Source organism: Pleurodeles waltl, chromosome 9 (assembly GCF_031143425.1).
Source record: "Pleurodeles waltl isolate 20211129_DDA chromosome 9, aPleWal1.hap1.20221129, whole genome shotgun sequence".
NCBI lineage: Eukaryota > Metazoa > Chordata > Amphibia > Caudata > Salamandridae > Pleurodeles > Pleurodeles waltl.
In genome coordinates, this window is record NC_090448.1 from 349986520 (window position 1) to 350003385 (window position 16866).

Sequence of the window (16866 nt, forward strand, 5' to 3'; positions counted from 1 at the left end):
CTTCGTAAATTATATAGCGAAGCTGAAACACGCCGCCGCAAACACAACCATAATTTTCAACTCACTAGATTACAAGTGGAAGGCGATCGAGTGAGCAGAATACTGGCCTGGCTCATCCGTGAGACACATCGCAACACTCCAATAGGGGCTATCAAGCTTAGTGATGGCACCCTGGCCACCACACAATCCGCTATTAACGGAGCTTTACGTGATTATTACCACACACTATATAAAGCATCTCCACAACCCACAACTACACAACTGGAGAAGTTCATGAGCACAGCTCCTGTATCCCGGATATCCACCATGCGGTCAGCTGCTCTACGTAGAGGAACCCATCCAAGTTGCAGAAATACACGTAGTTATAGCCCAAATGGCTCGCAATAAAACACCAGGCACAGATAGTCTGCCAAGAGAATACTATGCATCGTACTTGGCCCACCTTGCCCAGCCACTACTGGAAGTTTTCAAAGAAGCATTGCAAAGGGGAAAATGAACTACTACTCAGCGTGAGGCGCTAATAGTGGTCTTGCCAAAACAGGGGTGGGATCATCTGGGTGTAAAGTCATATAGGCCTTTGTCTTTGCTTAACATTGACTGTAAGATTCTCGGAAAAATATTAGCAAATAGTCGCCTCCCCTACTTGTAAAAAAAACTAGTTCATGAAGATCAAACTGGGTTCATACCTGGCCGTAGAACTTTTCTCAACATAAGACGCCTTTTACATGTCATGAAAGAGACTCCCCCCCCCCGAGGCATATCAGCATGTGGCGCTATCACTAGATATAGAGAAGGTGTTTGACACCCTTAGCTGGGGGTTCCTATTTGTAGTCCTCCAGCACATGGGCTTCGGCCCCAATTTTCAGAGGTGGGCCAGCAGGCTATATACTAAACCGATGGCACAGGTGAAAACAGGACAACTTATTTCTGACAGCTTCTAGATTTCCAGGGGCACCAGACAAGGTTGCCCACTGTCACCTCTGCTATTTGCCATGGCCATGGAATCCTTGGCCTACCACTTGCGAGCACATTTAAAAAAAATATATATTTGATTAAATTTTGAATGCAGGTCCATACAACATGAATATGTGATTACATTGATAGGATTATGTGAATCAGTTGCATCTATGCTTCCTCGCCCAACAACATAGGAGAGGAGGATACAACAGGATCAAAAGGAATGAAACAAAAAATACATATACAACTAAATAAACAAACAAAAACCCCCACCATACATATAACATAACTTAGGTCTTATTGTTGCTTACAGTATATATATTTAACTGCCGCGCTGATTTGAAGGGGTATTCTTTGTGGCAGCTAATGGTCCTGTCTCAGGGCCCCTGATTGATATTGCACCCTGATGACACTTATTAATTGTACTGGGAGGAGGGGAGCCACGCTTATTTCTGATTGTTTAGTGTTTCGGCCAATCCGTTTGCAAAATCGGGTCGGTGAGGACTGCATTCCACCTGTCCCTCATTCTCTCCAAGTTGAGCTCAGAAGGTTTATTCAGAGTTTTGTACAAATTTGTCACTATTTTTATTTGGTCGTCAAATTGCAGCATGTGGTGCAATGTGGGAGAGCTCACGGGTTCCCTATCTCCCGACGCCCACGTCTTTTGGATTAGGTGACTTATTGCATAGTAGGACAGAAATTGCCCAGAGTTCACTGCCGTAAGGGCTTGAATGGCTTCAAATGACTTCAATTTGCCTTCTTCGAAGCAGTCCCCAGCCATTGTTATTCCGGCCTCGGTCCAAGTCTTGAGTGAGTGTGAGCCCACTACGTTAGCCCAACCCAGGATCGATCCCAATGGGAGGAGTGGTGAGTATGGAAGTGCTTTATGGCCCTTTTGTATGTATCTTTGCCAGCACGAATGCGCCACTCCCATTAACGGGTTGCCAGGTTCCCCCCTTGCTATTTTATTAGTTAACTACGTGATCAGTGGTGCCCCATTTAGCCGCGTCCGAAGCCACATGGACTCTGCCTGTGTTGGCCTATGCAACCAGTTCAGTATCCTCTGTAGTTGTGCAGCAGCATAGTAAAGTTCAAAGTTGGGAGCCCCCAGCCCACCCGCAGCGAGCGGGCGCTGCAGGGTGGTGAGTGCGACCCTTATCCTGCCACCGCTCTATATTAGTTGCAGTAAGACTGCATTCAGATCTCTAAAAAAACTCCTGGGGACCCAGAGTGGCAGCGCCGCAAAGTAATATAATAACCTAGCAGCAGCAGCATATTTGCCACTGCCACTCTGCCCAGGGGCGACAATGGGAGTTTGGTCCAGAATCGTAGCGATCCCTTCATGGAAGCTAGTGCTCTCCCTAGATTCCCATCTCTGAGGTCTTCATTTTTGTGGTATATATGCACCCCCAGGTATTTGAATGTGTCAAAACACCATTTCAAACGGCCAGCTGGGGCATTCTCTTTTCTTGCCGGGGACCATCTAGTTAACGGAAATATACACAATTTATCCCAGTTCACCACCAGCCCCGATAGGTCCCCATACTTGGTTAGGAGTGACATTACTAAGAGTATTGTCTCGATCCCGTTCCGCAAATATACTAGTGCATCATCTGCATACAGTGATATACCGTGGTGTAGCCCACTCCTGACCACCCCCCATCTCTCTTGCATGGCACGTATTCGGGTGGCCAGCGGCTCCATTGCTATGGCAAACAGCAAGGGGGACAAGGGGCAGCCCTGTCTAGTGCCTCTTGTGATCGGGAAACTATCAGATATGACCCCGCCTGTTTTTACCCTGGCATGTGGTTTGGTGTACAGTGTCTGTACCCATTGTATATAATTAGGCCCTATTCCCATGCCCTGCATAGTGGCAAACAGGAAGTCCCACTCCAGGGTATCAAATGCCTTCTCAATATCTAACGACAATACCATCTCGTCATGAGCCTCCGGGGGAATTTGTCCCCAGTACACCCAGGAGCCTGCGGATATTTAAGAAGGTGCTACGTTTTGGGATGAAGCCATTTTGGTCTTCATGTATCACAGTGTGTATTAGGGGGGCCAACCTGTTGGCCAGGATTTTGCCTAGTATTTTGCAGTCTAAGTTCAGGAGAGATAATGGCCTATAGGATTTAACGTCGGTGGGGTCGCGCCCTTGTTTGGGGAGGACCACCACCATTGCCTCTCTTAATGTTGGAGGTAGAGTTTTGTTAGCCCATGCCTCCTCAAACACTTTCAGCAAGTGCAGCTTCAAGTGTGTCGAGTATGTGGAGTAGTATTCTATTGGGAGTCCGTCTGTTCCTGGGGCTTTATTCCTGGGCATCTGCAACACTGCTCTATCTATTTCTTCCAGTGTTAGTGGAGCCTCTAGTAGCTGCCTGTTTGTCAGCAATATTTGCGCCATTGGGGAGCCCTCTAAGAAAGACCGCAATTACAGAGGTGTGCATGTTGTGCGTTTGGTGTATAAGTTTGTGTAGTATTCTCTGAACGCCCCATTAATTTCTTCCTGCGTGGTGAACATTTTGCCTGCGTCTCCCTTTATAGTCCCGATGGGGGAGTGCTGCCGGTTCTCGCGGAGGAGCCACGCCGGCAACCTGCCAGAACTATCGGCCTCTGTGTGTAAGCGCATTAAACGGTATTTATGATCGTGCCGCCGAAGGCGAGAAGTCTGCTTTGTTATATTTTGTTCGTACCTCTTTTAGCGCGGTGTATGGAACCACATTGTTTGCCACCGCTTTTTCCATTTCTCCCAATTCCTTTTCTAGTTTGTTTATTTCCGCGTGTAACGTGCGCCAGACTCCCCAGCTGGTTGAAATGCAATACCCTCTAACTACGACCTTGTGTGCCTCCCATTCTAATGCTCTGGAGCTGGTAGATTCCTTATTTATTTCCCAGTACTGCTTCACCGCTACATTTAATCCTTCACTGAACGCTTGATCCTGGAGGGCCTCCCCCTGCATTCGCCAAGTGGGGATCTGTGAGCGTCTCCTGCCCCAGTTCAGAGTTATTCTTAGTGGAGAATGATCGGATAATGTTTTGGCCAGGTATTCTGACTTATTTATCAGGTCACAGATATCCTGGGTCCCCCACATCATATCTATTCTTGTGTATACCTTGTGGGGTATTGAGTAAAATGAGTATTCCCTCCGCTGGGGATATTTTGTGCGCCATAAATCAAATATGCTCATATCTGCCGCCCAACCAAGCAAGGGGCTTCTAGCTGTTCTATTTAGTGTTGCTTTTGAGGTAGTGTTTGACCTGTCTAGTTCTGCGTTCGGGATACTATTAAAATCGCCTCCCCAAATAGCTGGGGCTTCGGGGTTTATTAATAATGCTGGGGTGAGTGTGCCCAGAAATTCAACTATTGCACTGTTAGGGGCATAGATGCTGATTATTGACAGTTGCTTCCCATCTAGGTGACCCTCTAATACCACATATCTACCCCCTTGATCTATTGTCTGAGAGGTTTGGACAAAGGGGATCCCGCCAGCTATCCAAATCAGCACTGGCGTAAGCCGAGTACGTTGTGCCCACCACCTGTCCGCCCCATCTTTCTCGTAGTTCCCGCAAGTCAAGCTCCAGGCAGTGTGTCTCCTGTAGGATAGCTATGTGTGCGCCCTGGCGTCTAAGGCGGTCATATATCCGGATTCTTTTGCTTGGTGCACCCAGGCCTCTCACGTTCCACGTGATTATATCATATTGATGAACTGAGAGGTTTGCATTTAACGCCATTTCACATTGTGTGTAGCACCTACCTGCATCTTCATACTGTTGACTGTGTCCACGCGGGTCCCCTCCAGCCCAATTAAGTGCGCCCTCAAGTGTGTCAGTGCTAGCAGTATTACCTGTACTTTGTATTGACCTTTTGAATTCAACTTAACACCAAACTATTAACTAATATCAACCTACCAATCACACTAATACTCAACGAACTTTGTGTCCATTCGAATACCTGTGGGGCAGCCATGTTAGCAACCAGATGTGGCTCACGTGTGGGGCACACATCTTTCCGCAGCCGTAGACTGCCTGTGCAACGAGGCGCTCCCGGACCGTCTTCCCCCACCCCAAGCGCACGGCCAACGACATTAAACAATACCATTGATGGAATCGTCAAAGATACTCATGGTCAGTAGCAGCATTCTTCATTGTGCAGGTGAGCGTAAAGTTAGCCTGTACCTCCTTGCCGAGTTGTCATTCCCCACGGTTGGGGGGGAAGGGAGAAGAGGGGGGGGAGGTGGACGGCGACCCTCATCTACAGTTCGTCCGCCGCTCGAGGCGTGAGTTTCGGCCCTGTAGGTGATTCTGTGAGCGTGGAGGCCGAGCCGGTCGAGTCGGAGTCTGGGCTGTCCGCTGGGACCTCCCGCAGAGCCACAAAGGTGTTTTGCATGTGCAGAGAGGTGTCTTTCAGGGCTTTTGCCCTTTCCGCAGCTGCCTGTTGTTCGGTGGGCTGACCTTTAGGTCTTCTCTTAGGACGCTTCCGCAATGGGGTGGTCAGCCATTCCTCTCCTTCATCTGTTCCGGTTTGGGATCGCGCCAAGCCTTTGGCATGCAGCCACGTCCAGGCATCCTCAGGGGAAGTGAATAAATGGGTGCGCTCGTCTGATATTACTCTCAGCTTTGCAGGGAACAGCAGGGCATATTTAATGTTGTGCTCACGGAGGCGTTGTTTGACTTTCACAAATGAGTTGCGCTGTCTTTGCACTTCCTGTGTGAAGTCTGGGTAAGCATTAATTCCTCATGTCGGAATGCGCCTTTGCTGCAGAATTGCTGTAAAATTAGGTTGCGGTCCCTGTAATTTAAGAATCTCGCTATCAAAGGTCTTGGGTGCTGACCCGGGGCAGGGGGTCTCCCCGGTACCCTGCGTACCCTTTCCACAGAGAAGAATTTCGACAGGGTCCCACTTAGCACCTCCTTGATCAGCCATTGCTCCAAGAATATTTCTGTACTCTGCTCTGTTAACTTTTCGGGGAATCCTAGAAAGTGTACATTATTTCGCCAGGATCTACCCTCCGCCTCTTCGGCGCGGCGCCATAGTGTTTTTACCTCTGCATCCAGCCATTGTATTTGTTTTTGATTGGCCAAGACCGAAGGGTTCAGTTCTTTTAGCTCCGCTTCCGTTGACTTCACTCTCTCCGCTAAGTTGCGATGATCCACTCTGAGCAAGTTTAGGTCTTGTGATACTGAGTCTATCCTGTTCTCCAGGGAAGTTTTAGTGTCCATTATTGCTTGTAATACTTTTTTGATTTGGGTAGAGTGGGCCTGCAGTGTGGTTTCCAGTGCTTGTAGAGTTGGTGCTAACTGCTGATCGCTTGTTGACTGTCCCTGTGTAAGACAGTCCTGGTTTTTCGCTGATTTATTTCTTCCAGCCATAGTGTGCAACGAATAGGCTGCTCGCAATGAGCAGGGCAGTGTGATTGTGCACCGGTTGGGCGGTGTGGATCTTAATTGGAGCCTTTATATGCGACCAGTCGGGTCTCCCCTCGGGCCACAGCCAGCCCGGCCTGCAGCTCTCACCGCCTAGAAGAGTGGGGGATGGCAGCGGTTCTGCACGGTCCGCAGGCGCCCAGTACCTGCAATACTTCTGGTCCAGCAGACATTATTGATCACATAGGGGCAATAGACCAACTTGAATCCCCATAGGGGGAGCTGCTGTGTAGAATGTTACACAATCCTTGTGTAAGGTGCCCTGTCCCTCAGCTCATAATAGTTCCAGCTTTCTGGGAGGGAGTACCACAGTCTGTTGAACTTTATTTTCTACAGCCGCTGGTTATTGACGGCACGGTCGCTCTGGCCCACTCAGGGGCCCTGGGCCTGCCCCCTTCTCTCCCCGCTGCCGCACCTCGCCCTCCCTTTTCAGTAAGTATAGGGGGGGGGGAGTCAGAACAATCCACGATGCAGCCAAGGCCGGGGGGGGCGGCGAGGGAGAGCCCACCTCCCCCGAGGCCCGCACCCCCTCCCGCGAGCCGCCGCAGCAACTACCTTCACCCTCACCAAGGGGTGGAGCCGTGCCCAGCCGCCTCCGCACCTCCGCGATCTCCAGTCCAACCAGGTCCTCGTGCCCGCCCGGGCCTGAACAGAGCTCCAGGGCGCACCGCCACTCCTTCGGTATGGAAGCGGCGGCCGCCGGAGCTCTCTGCCGGCAGCTGGTGCTCCAGGGGGGAGGGGTGACCAGAGCGCGGGTCCCCCTCCACTACGAACTCCTCGGGCAGGGGGGAGCACCTCCACAGCCTCGCCCCCCACCACGATCCAGACCCCACCGGGATCCTATTGCGGCGTGGCACGCGGCATCCCCGTCTCTGCCACGCCGCTCGAAGCAAGCCGTGACGACTCGGCCGCCAGCCTCTCCCGGTCCGCTCTTCAGCTCGCGTCATTGCGGGCGAGCACATTCAGCCCCTGGGGGTCGCCGGGTGTTCACACTGGCCTCCCACACGCTCACACCCCTCACGACAGCCCGGGAGCGCCTTCAGGATATTTTTGTGTAGGCTCGGGTCGGAGCTCTAATTTAAGCTTCCGTCCCGGCCGCCATTTTGGCTCCTCCCCCACTACTTGCGAGCACATGCTGAGGAATGGGGGATCCTGGATAGGGCCAGTTATCAAATTGTCTTTTAATATGCAGACGACGCACTAATATATCTCAAAGACATTCGAACCTCCTTGACAAGCGTGATGAAATTACTGGACACATTTGGGGATTTCTCTGGCTTGCATGTGAACTGGTCAAAGTCATGCTTATTTCCCCTGGTCCCAATTCCCTCACACCATAGAACCATGGCCACAGAATATCGATGACCCTGGTGCTACGAATCCATTAAATACTTGGGCATACAAATATACCACGATATGGAGGCTCTCAAAGATGGGAACCTGGGCCAGGTGCTTCAAGCGGTTAGAGGCTTTCTCCCCTTTGGTGCTCCTTACCACTCTCGCTCTTGGGAAGAGTTGCAATCGCTAAGATGTTAATATTACCTAGGTTGCTTTATTTCCTTGCCGCCCTTCCCATTTGGCTCTCCAGAAGTTATTTCCGAGAGTTGAATGGTTTGCTGCTTGAATTGATCTGGGGGAAGGGAAAACGGCGGGTGGCATTAACTATCATTTAACGCTCACTAGCAGAGGGAGGGGTGGGAGCCCCGGATTTTGAGCGCTACTATGCTGCAGCACAGCTACAGTGGCCCCTGCCCTGGTTTAGCACACACCTGAGCGCGACACAAAAACTAGTGGGTGAAAGGATAGGAAATACTCCCATGTATGGGTGGATGGCAGGTAATACATGTTAATCACAAGGTGATACTGACTTAATGGAGAATGCTCGAGGGTGCTGGGCAAGATTTGTACAGGGCACGTTGCATACTCCTCCGTACTCACCCTTGATTCCCAACTCTCAGATCCCGGGGGGGCTGGGGCGAGCTAACTGCATGTCATAATTTGACACCGTGGACCACAGGGGGGATCACAACGGTGTGGGATCTTTTTAAGGAAGGGACTATCATGTCCTATGCAGATATTATGGAACTTGCAGATCTGGGACCAGGCCACTTTTTGACTTACCATGCCATTCGACGAATACTACACGACACATGGGGCACGGGCGAAACGCAACCCTCACAGTCGCCTGTGCTGCATACTTTGCTATCAGATATTAGCCAGAAACGAATGATAACACTGTTATACACTGCACTACATACTGACACTGGCACCACCACTAATGGAGTACTGGTCAGGTGGAATGCTGTCCTCCCACAACCACTTACCCCACCTCAATGGACAGCTGCATTAAGGAAGGTAAAGGAGGTCTCCTGAAATCCTCGATTCCGATATACACAGTTCAATTACAAACATCAGGCCTCCCTATCGTATAAGTCGCATGTTCCCCGACTCTGCACCCCAATGTCCTAGGTGCGGATTAACAGCAGCAGTATGTTACCATATGGTGTGGGAATGCCCCACAGCAATTAATGCATGGCAGACAGTCACCTCCCAGATTACAGCAATAACAGAACATCAGCTGTGTTCTACCCCTGAGTCGTGCCTATTGGGAATGCAACCCAAAAATAAAAAAGATAGATATCTCCATAGATTCATTGATCTGGCGCTGGTTTTGTTCAAGAGGCGATTAGCTATGCAATGGAAGGCACCCACTGCGCCGGACATTACTAACTGGTCCCACACGGTCGTGAGGTGGGCAAAGACAGAGGCAAGAGTCTTGAGTTTGCTGTGAGATAAAGGGCAATTAAGTACAGGCAGTGAAGAATGGAATGCATTAGTTCCACGGTGGGAAGCTAAGGATGATATTTATCTGCCATGATGGGGACCCCACTATACACAACATATATTTGGGTACATATGTTCATTTCTTGATGGAATAATGTCAAGTACACTATAAAAACAGTTATCAGCAGAATTTATGATCCCACCACAAACATCAACCTGATGCCTTATTTACGCCGAATTCTTCTTAACCCAGCATAGATTAAATGGGCTATGACCCACTCTTTTTGAAATGCTGTGACCACTGGAATGGAGACAGCTGTGTATAATGTTATTATGCGACTGTAATAAGATCTGTATGGTATACATGTATTTTGTTGTTCAAAATATGAAGCCCAGCCGACTATCACCTCACTCCCTCCCTAAAGATATAGCTGTCGTTCTATGATCTGCGATTGTTAATGTTTGCGGTTTGATACACTAATAAAAAGATTTGAAAAAGAAAAGACTCTGGACTAGTTAATGTTATATTATGGAGTCCCACTCCAAGTCCAGAATGACAACGAGTCATAATTCAAAGGAAAATTGGTACAAAACTATTGTTTACAACACAATATTGAGTGGATTTATCACATTCTGTATTATCCACAAGCTGCAGGACTAATTGAGAGAATGAACGGCTTGCTGAAAGCCCAGTTACGAAAACTATCAGATGGATCTTTGAAAAACTGGAGAGAGCATTTAAATGAGGCCCTTCAAATTTTGAATAACCGACCACCGACAAATGCAGAGACTCCGCTGAGGTGGATGTTAACCTCAGCATTACAGATACAACCTCATGTAGCAATCAACACCATCATGTCCTGGGAAATTAAACCAAGAGCCTTAGCTCCTTTCTGAGCCACATAAGAATCTGCAGGTCTTGATCTACATGCCTTAAAAGCTTACACCTTGAAACAAATAGACATGGCACTCTGTGAAATAGGTGTTGGAATACAGATTCCCCCAGAGCATTTCCGATTGATAGCTCCCAGATTTGGGTTGGCACTCAAAGGTATTCAGATCTTGGGTGAGTGATCGATGCAGACTACCAAGGAGAAATCAAAACTATTCTCCTGAATAGTGGAGACAATGACTTGATAATACAACCTGGAGACAGAATTGCACAGATTGTGATTATCCCAGTGTATGGAGGAATAATGAAAAAGGGGACTCCAGCCCTTCTTACAGTATATGGGAAGGGAGGTTTTGACTCAACTGACAGAAACCCTGGTGCTAAAGTGTGGTTAAATCCCCAAATCATCCTCCTGAACCAGCAGAAATCATCGCAAAGGGCAATGACAGCATCTTGGTAGTGATGAAACCAGGAAGAGAAAAGTGGAAGTATATACCAGCTAACCAAATGTTGTTTGCAAGAATGATCACACTTGTCTCTTTTACACATCATACTACGAGGTGTCTGTGTGCTAGCTGTGCTACAAGGTCTACCTTCGGGCGTCTGGTGTCGGAGGAAGTGAAAGACCCTAGCTCCAAAATGATTGATCGCCCACACTGATCAACACCTTTACTGCACTTGACCGAAAATGTTTGGACACATCTGGCATGAGTCATACTCAACAGGTTGGACTTCTGTATGGCTTCCATGCAAAGTACGGTGGATGTTATTTCGCCTGTCTGGTGGCCATTCCGACGCCTGCAAAAGTTTTACTGGAAATTTTCAATGTCAGTAACAAAGATGGAGACATACATAAGTGATGTGTTATCTCATTTTAGTTCTTCTTAGTACTGTAGACCTTGCCAAGAAGTAATGGAAGAAAAGTGTGATAACTTGACCCAAGTGATTACTTACAATATTACCACAGGCAATGTATGCTACCACCTGACCTGTAACTCTCTCAAAATCGGAAAATGTGCTCAACTGCGCCTAGAGGCAATAATGGGGTCTCCTCAAGAGATCCTGTGAGAACAACAAACTCTATGTTACTACCAAACCGATAAACATTGCAAATGAATGGATAATGACATGTCTTGTCTTCACTTTGTGACTGCTACTAGTCACATCAAACATGTCAAACTACCTTTAGGATGGTTATTTTCGTGTGGAAATACCACTTTTACATACACTTCCTGCTGATATAACTTGTAGACCGTGTACCTTTACACGAGTAGGACTCATGATGTTTCCATTTCATTCTGTACATACTCGCTATCCAAGAGAAACAGTTCAATTAAGCAAGGATTGTGAGTCTGAAATTCAATTAGTATCAAAATCAGAATATATGAGCTTAAGTCTTTCTATTGGAGGAGTTCCATGATTAGCTATTTCTAATACTCGAGTTATTAACAAGTTAGCATGTCTAATGGTGAAGAACCTCAATCATACTTCCATTGCTTTAGCTGAGTGTAGGAAAGTACCATCTTGCCTGGCATGTAACCCCAATATTTCACTGTATATATGTTGTTTTAGTCTATGTGTCACTGGGACCCTGCCAGGCAAGGCCCCAGTGCTCATAAGTATGTGCCCTGTATGTGTTCCCTGTGTGATGCCTAACTGTCTCACTGAGGCTCTGCTAACCAGAACCTCAGTGGTTATGCTCTCTCTGCTTTCCAAATTTGTCACTAACAGGCTAGTGACTAAATTTACCAATTCACATTGGCATACTGGTACACCCATATAATTCCCAAGTATATGACACTGAGGTACCCAGGGTATTGGGGTTCCAGGAGATCCCTATGGGCTGCAGCATTTCTTTTGCCATCCATAGGGAGCTCTGACAATTCTTACACAGGCCTGCCAGTGCAGCCTGAGTGAAATAGCGTCCACGTTATTTCACAGCCATTTACCACTGCACTTAGTAACTTATAAGTCACCTATATGTCTAACCTTCACCTAGTGAAGGTTGGGTGCAAAGTTACTTAGTGTGTGGGCACCCTGGCACTAGCCAAGGTGCCCCCACATCGTTCAGGGCAAATTCCCCGGACTTTGTGAGTGCGGGGACACCATTACACGCGTACACTGTACATAGGTCACTACCTATGTACAGTGCCACAATGGTAACTCCGAACATGGCCATGTAACATGTCTAAGATCATGGAATTGTCACCCCAATGCCATTCTGGCATTTGGGGGACAATTCCATAATCCCCCGGGTCTCTAGCACAGAACCCGGGTACTGCCAAACTGCCTTTCCGGGGTCTCCACTGCAGCTGCTGCTGCTGCCAACCCCTCAGACAGGTTTCTGCCCTCCTGGGGTCCAGGCAGCCCTGGCCCAGGAAGGCAGAAAAAAGGACTTCCTCTGAGAGAGGGTGTAACACCCTCTCCCTTTGGAAATAGGTGTGAGGGCTGGGGAGGAGTAGCCTCCCTCAGCCTCTGGAAATGCTTTGATGGGCACAGATGGTGCCCTTCTCTGCATAAGCCAGTCTACACCGGTTCAGGGATCCCCCAGCCCTGCTCTGGCACAAAACTGGACAAAGGAAAGGGGAGTGACCACTCCCCTGACCTGCACCTCCCAGGGGAGGTGCCCAGAGCTCCTCCAGTGTGTCCCAGACCTCTGCCATCTTGGAAACAGAGGTGTTTGTGGCACACTGGACTGCTCTGAGTGGCCAGTGCCAGCAGGTGACGTCAGAGGCTCCTTCTGATAGGCTCTTACCTCTCTTGGTAGCCAATCCTCCTTCCTAGGTAGCCAAACCTCCTTTTCTGGCTATTTAGGGTCTCTGCTTTGGGGATCTCACCAGATAACGAATGTAAAAGCTCACCAGAGTTCCTCTGCATCTCCCTCTTCACCTTCTGCCAAAGGATCGACCGCTGACTGCTCAGGACGCCTGCAAAACCACAACAAAGTAGCAAGACGACTACTAGCAACCTTGTATCGCTTCATCCTGCTGGCTTTCTCGACTGTTTCCAGGTGGTGCATGCTCTGGGGGTAGCCTGCCTCCTCTCTGCACCAGGAGCTCTGAAGAAATCTCCTGTGGGTCGACGGAATCTTCCCCCTGCAACCGCAGGCACCAAAAGACTGCATCACTGGTCCTATGGGTCCCCTCTCAGCACGACGAGCGTGGTCCCTGGAACTCAGCAACTCTGTTCAAGTGACTCCCATAGTCCAGTGACTCTTCAGTCCAAGTTTGGTGGAGATAAGTCCTTGCCTCCCCACGCTAGACTGCATTGCTGGGTACCGCGTGATTTGCAGCTGCTCCGGCTCCTGTGCACTCTTCCAGGATTTCCTTTGTGCACAGCCAAGCCTGGGTCCTGACACTCTAACCTGCAGTGCACAACCTTCCGAGTTGTCCTCCGGCGTCGTGGGACTCCCTTTTGTGACTTCGGGTGGACTCCGGTTCACTTTTCTTCTAAGTGCCTGTTCAGGTACTTCTGCGGGTGCTGCCTGCTTCTGTGAGGGCTCCCTGACTTGCTGGGCGCCCCCTCTGTCTCCTCCTCCACGTGGCGACCTCCTGGTCCCTCCTGGGCCACAGCAGCACCCAAAAACCTCTACCACAACTCTTGCAGCTAGCAAGGCTTGTTTGCGGTCTTTCTGCGTGGGAACACCTCTGCAAGCTTCATCGCGACGTGGGACATCCATCCTTCAAAGGAGAAGTTCCTAGTCCTCTTCTTTCTTGCAGAACTCCAAGCTTCTTCCAACAGGTGGCAGCTTCCTTGCACCCTCAGCTGGCATTTCCTGGGCTCCTGCCCACTCTCGACACTATCGCGACTATTGGACTTGGTCCCCTTGTTTTACAGGTACTCAGGTCCAGAAATCCACTGTTGTTGCATTGCTGGTGTTTGTTCTTCCTGCAGAATCCCCCTATCACGACTTCTGTGCTCTCTGGGGGTAGTAGGTGCACTTTACACCTACCTTTCAGGGTCTTGGGGTGGGCAATGTTTCTAACCCTCACTGTTTTCTTACAGTCCCAGCGACCCTCTACAAGCTCACATAGGTTTGGGGTCCATTCGTGGTTCGCATTCCACTTTTGGAGTATATGGTTTGTGTTGCCCCCATACCTTTGTGCTCCTATTGCAATCTACTGTAACTTTACATTGCTTGCATTACTTTTCCTGCTATTACCTGCATAATTTTGGTTTGTGTACATATATCTTGTGTATATAACATATCCTCATACTGAGGGTACTCACTGAGATACTTTTGGCATATTGTCAAAGTACCTTTATTTTTAGTACTTCTGTGTATTGTATTTTCTTATAATATTGTGCATATGACACCAGTGGTATAGTAGGAGCTTTACATGTCTCCTAGTTCAGCCTAAGCTGCTTTGCCATAGCTACCTTCTATCAGTCTTAGCTGCTAGAAACACCTCTTCTACACTAATAAAGGATAACTGGACCTGGCACAAGGTGTAAGTACCTCTGGTACCCACTACAAGCCAGGCCAGCCTCCTACACTGAGTTATTGCTAGATATAAGAGGTACTAGAAAAGCTGCATTGCAGACCAAGGCCGCTATTTATTATTTACTGTTAAAGCACGATCATGGTTGTTCAGAATTTGAAGGCCTACGTTGTGTTAATCTATCAGACCACTCGAAATCTACTCCGTCCCATTTTGACACTTTACATGAACTGGTGAAAGGAGTAAAACAAGATGTGCACAAAGGGTGGTGGGACTGGTTATTCAATTGGTTGCCTGATTTGGGGTAATTATGCAATATTTTAGGCAGGATACTTGTAGTGATTTGTATTATAATAATGCTATGTTGCTGTGTACAATGCTTACCTAATCTGCTCACAATGTTTAAACCCCAAAAAGTTAATTTTAGACCAGTATGTCATAAGTGTCACTGGTCAAAGGGTGGAGTGTAATGCTATCTGTATTTAACCACCGGTTCCATCTTGACCACTGACTCCATTTTGTGCTTAGTTTAGCTTCAAATGCTATCATCTTGATGGTGCAAGTATTTTTAAGCGCACAGCTTGTTATCATGTTTTCGCTTTTTCTGACTAGGAAAGGGGACACAACATGGGAGAGAAATGTAGATAAAGATATACCAGGTTGGGAATGTTTATGGTAGAGCAGGGTACAGCTCGGTCTTGGAAATAAACTGTGCGATCTGGCCAGTCTCGGGTGTGTTTTTTCAACACTGACCTGGTTCAGCCAGTGTTTGAATTTCACAACTTCCTCAAAGGGAGGGAGGTTTCTACAACCTTCCTCTTAAGTTTGTTTAAAGTATATAAGGTGAGGAGAATGAACTAATCTCGGGAATGGACACATTGCCCAGAGAGTAATCCCATCAGGGTAGTTCTCTCTTGTTGCGGTTGTCAGGGTTCCACAACCTGAATTTGGCAGACAAGGGATGATGTCTGAGTCAAGCCCCATGGTGATGCATTTTTAATTCTTATATTTAGCTTTGTGATGTGCATACATGAATATGTAGTCACTATATATATATATATATATATATATATATATATATATATATATATATATATATATTATTTTTTAAAAGATTTTTTAATTGTTCATGTATTGCATTTTCTTTGATCATTATTATTCTACTGCTGTGATTATTTTGATAGTTGCACATGTGTTGCTCACATTATAATCTTCGTGTAATTTGGGAAGTGCCTTAATAAATTCATTACTCAGACTAAGAGTGCTGCATTCTTTGCAATCCTTTCAGTTTGTTCCCTCTCAGTCTGAAGTAAAGCAGAACAGTTAGTTACCTATAAATTGAGGGAAAAGGATTATTCATATCTTGAATACTACCTGTTTTAAATAAATAAAGTACATTTACATATACATTTCACAGTCACATTGTAACATGCTTCTAACAAGTCATATCTCCAGTCCATGGTATATTCCCCATCCCCCCATATCTTGTCATATTTCTGTGGGCATCCGTATGCAATGTGAACAGATTTTTTAAGTTGAGCACACCAGTACAGACCCTCTCTCCATTTCACCAGGGATGGGGAGCTAGGGGGAATCCACTGCCGAGCGATATCTCTTTTAGTCAGCCACATGGCTACACCCAGGAACGTGCAGTCAGCCCGAGAGCTCCCTAGTTTCTCTACCATCTGCAACAGAGCCACCCTAGGAGTCAAATCAAGATCTCTCTCCAGGACCTCACAGAGCTTGCTGCGCACATGCTACCAATAGGCGGAATGACCGGGCAAGCCCAGACATGGAAGCAGGTTGAGTGAGGGAACTTACCAGCCTGGTGTAGGAATGTCAGGATAAGGTAAATTGTATACAGATAATTCAGTTGGATCAATCTAAGACAAGTGGCCAACGGGCGCAGGGCCATTTGGGCCTCCCTCCAATCCAGTTCATCAAGTTGGCCAACCCATCCCTTCCACCGGATCTGGAGTTTGTCAAGATCATGCAGAGCGTTTGCAATGAGTGAACGGTAAACCTGAGAGATTGTGCCATTGCCTATGTGGCCCATCTGCAATTTGGCCTCCAAGGGGCTAAAGTCTGGCACCTCTGTTTCTAACTGGATATTAGCCATAAGTGCATGACTTAACTGCAGGTATATATGAAATTGGGTCCAATGTAGCTCAAAGCGACCATATAGTTCTTCGAGCGCAAGATATGTTTCCCAGCCCAAACATCCTCAAGGACTGTGATGCAGATCATGTCCCATTTGTGGAAGCTCTCTAAGCCAGCTGTGAGATGAAGCCATTGACCCCTCCGCAGGGGAGTCATCCCCTTCAGTTCACTGTTCCAACGTATGAATCGCAGAGCTGAACTCTAACA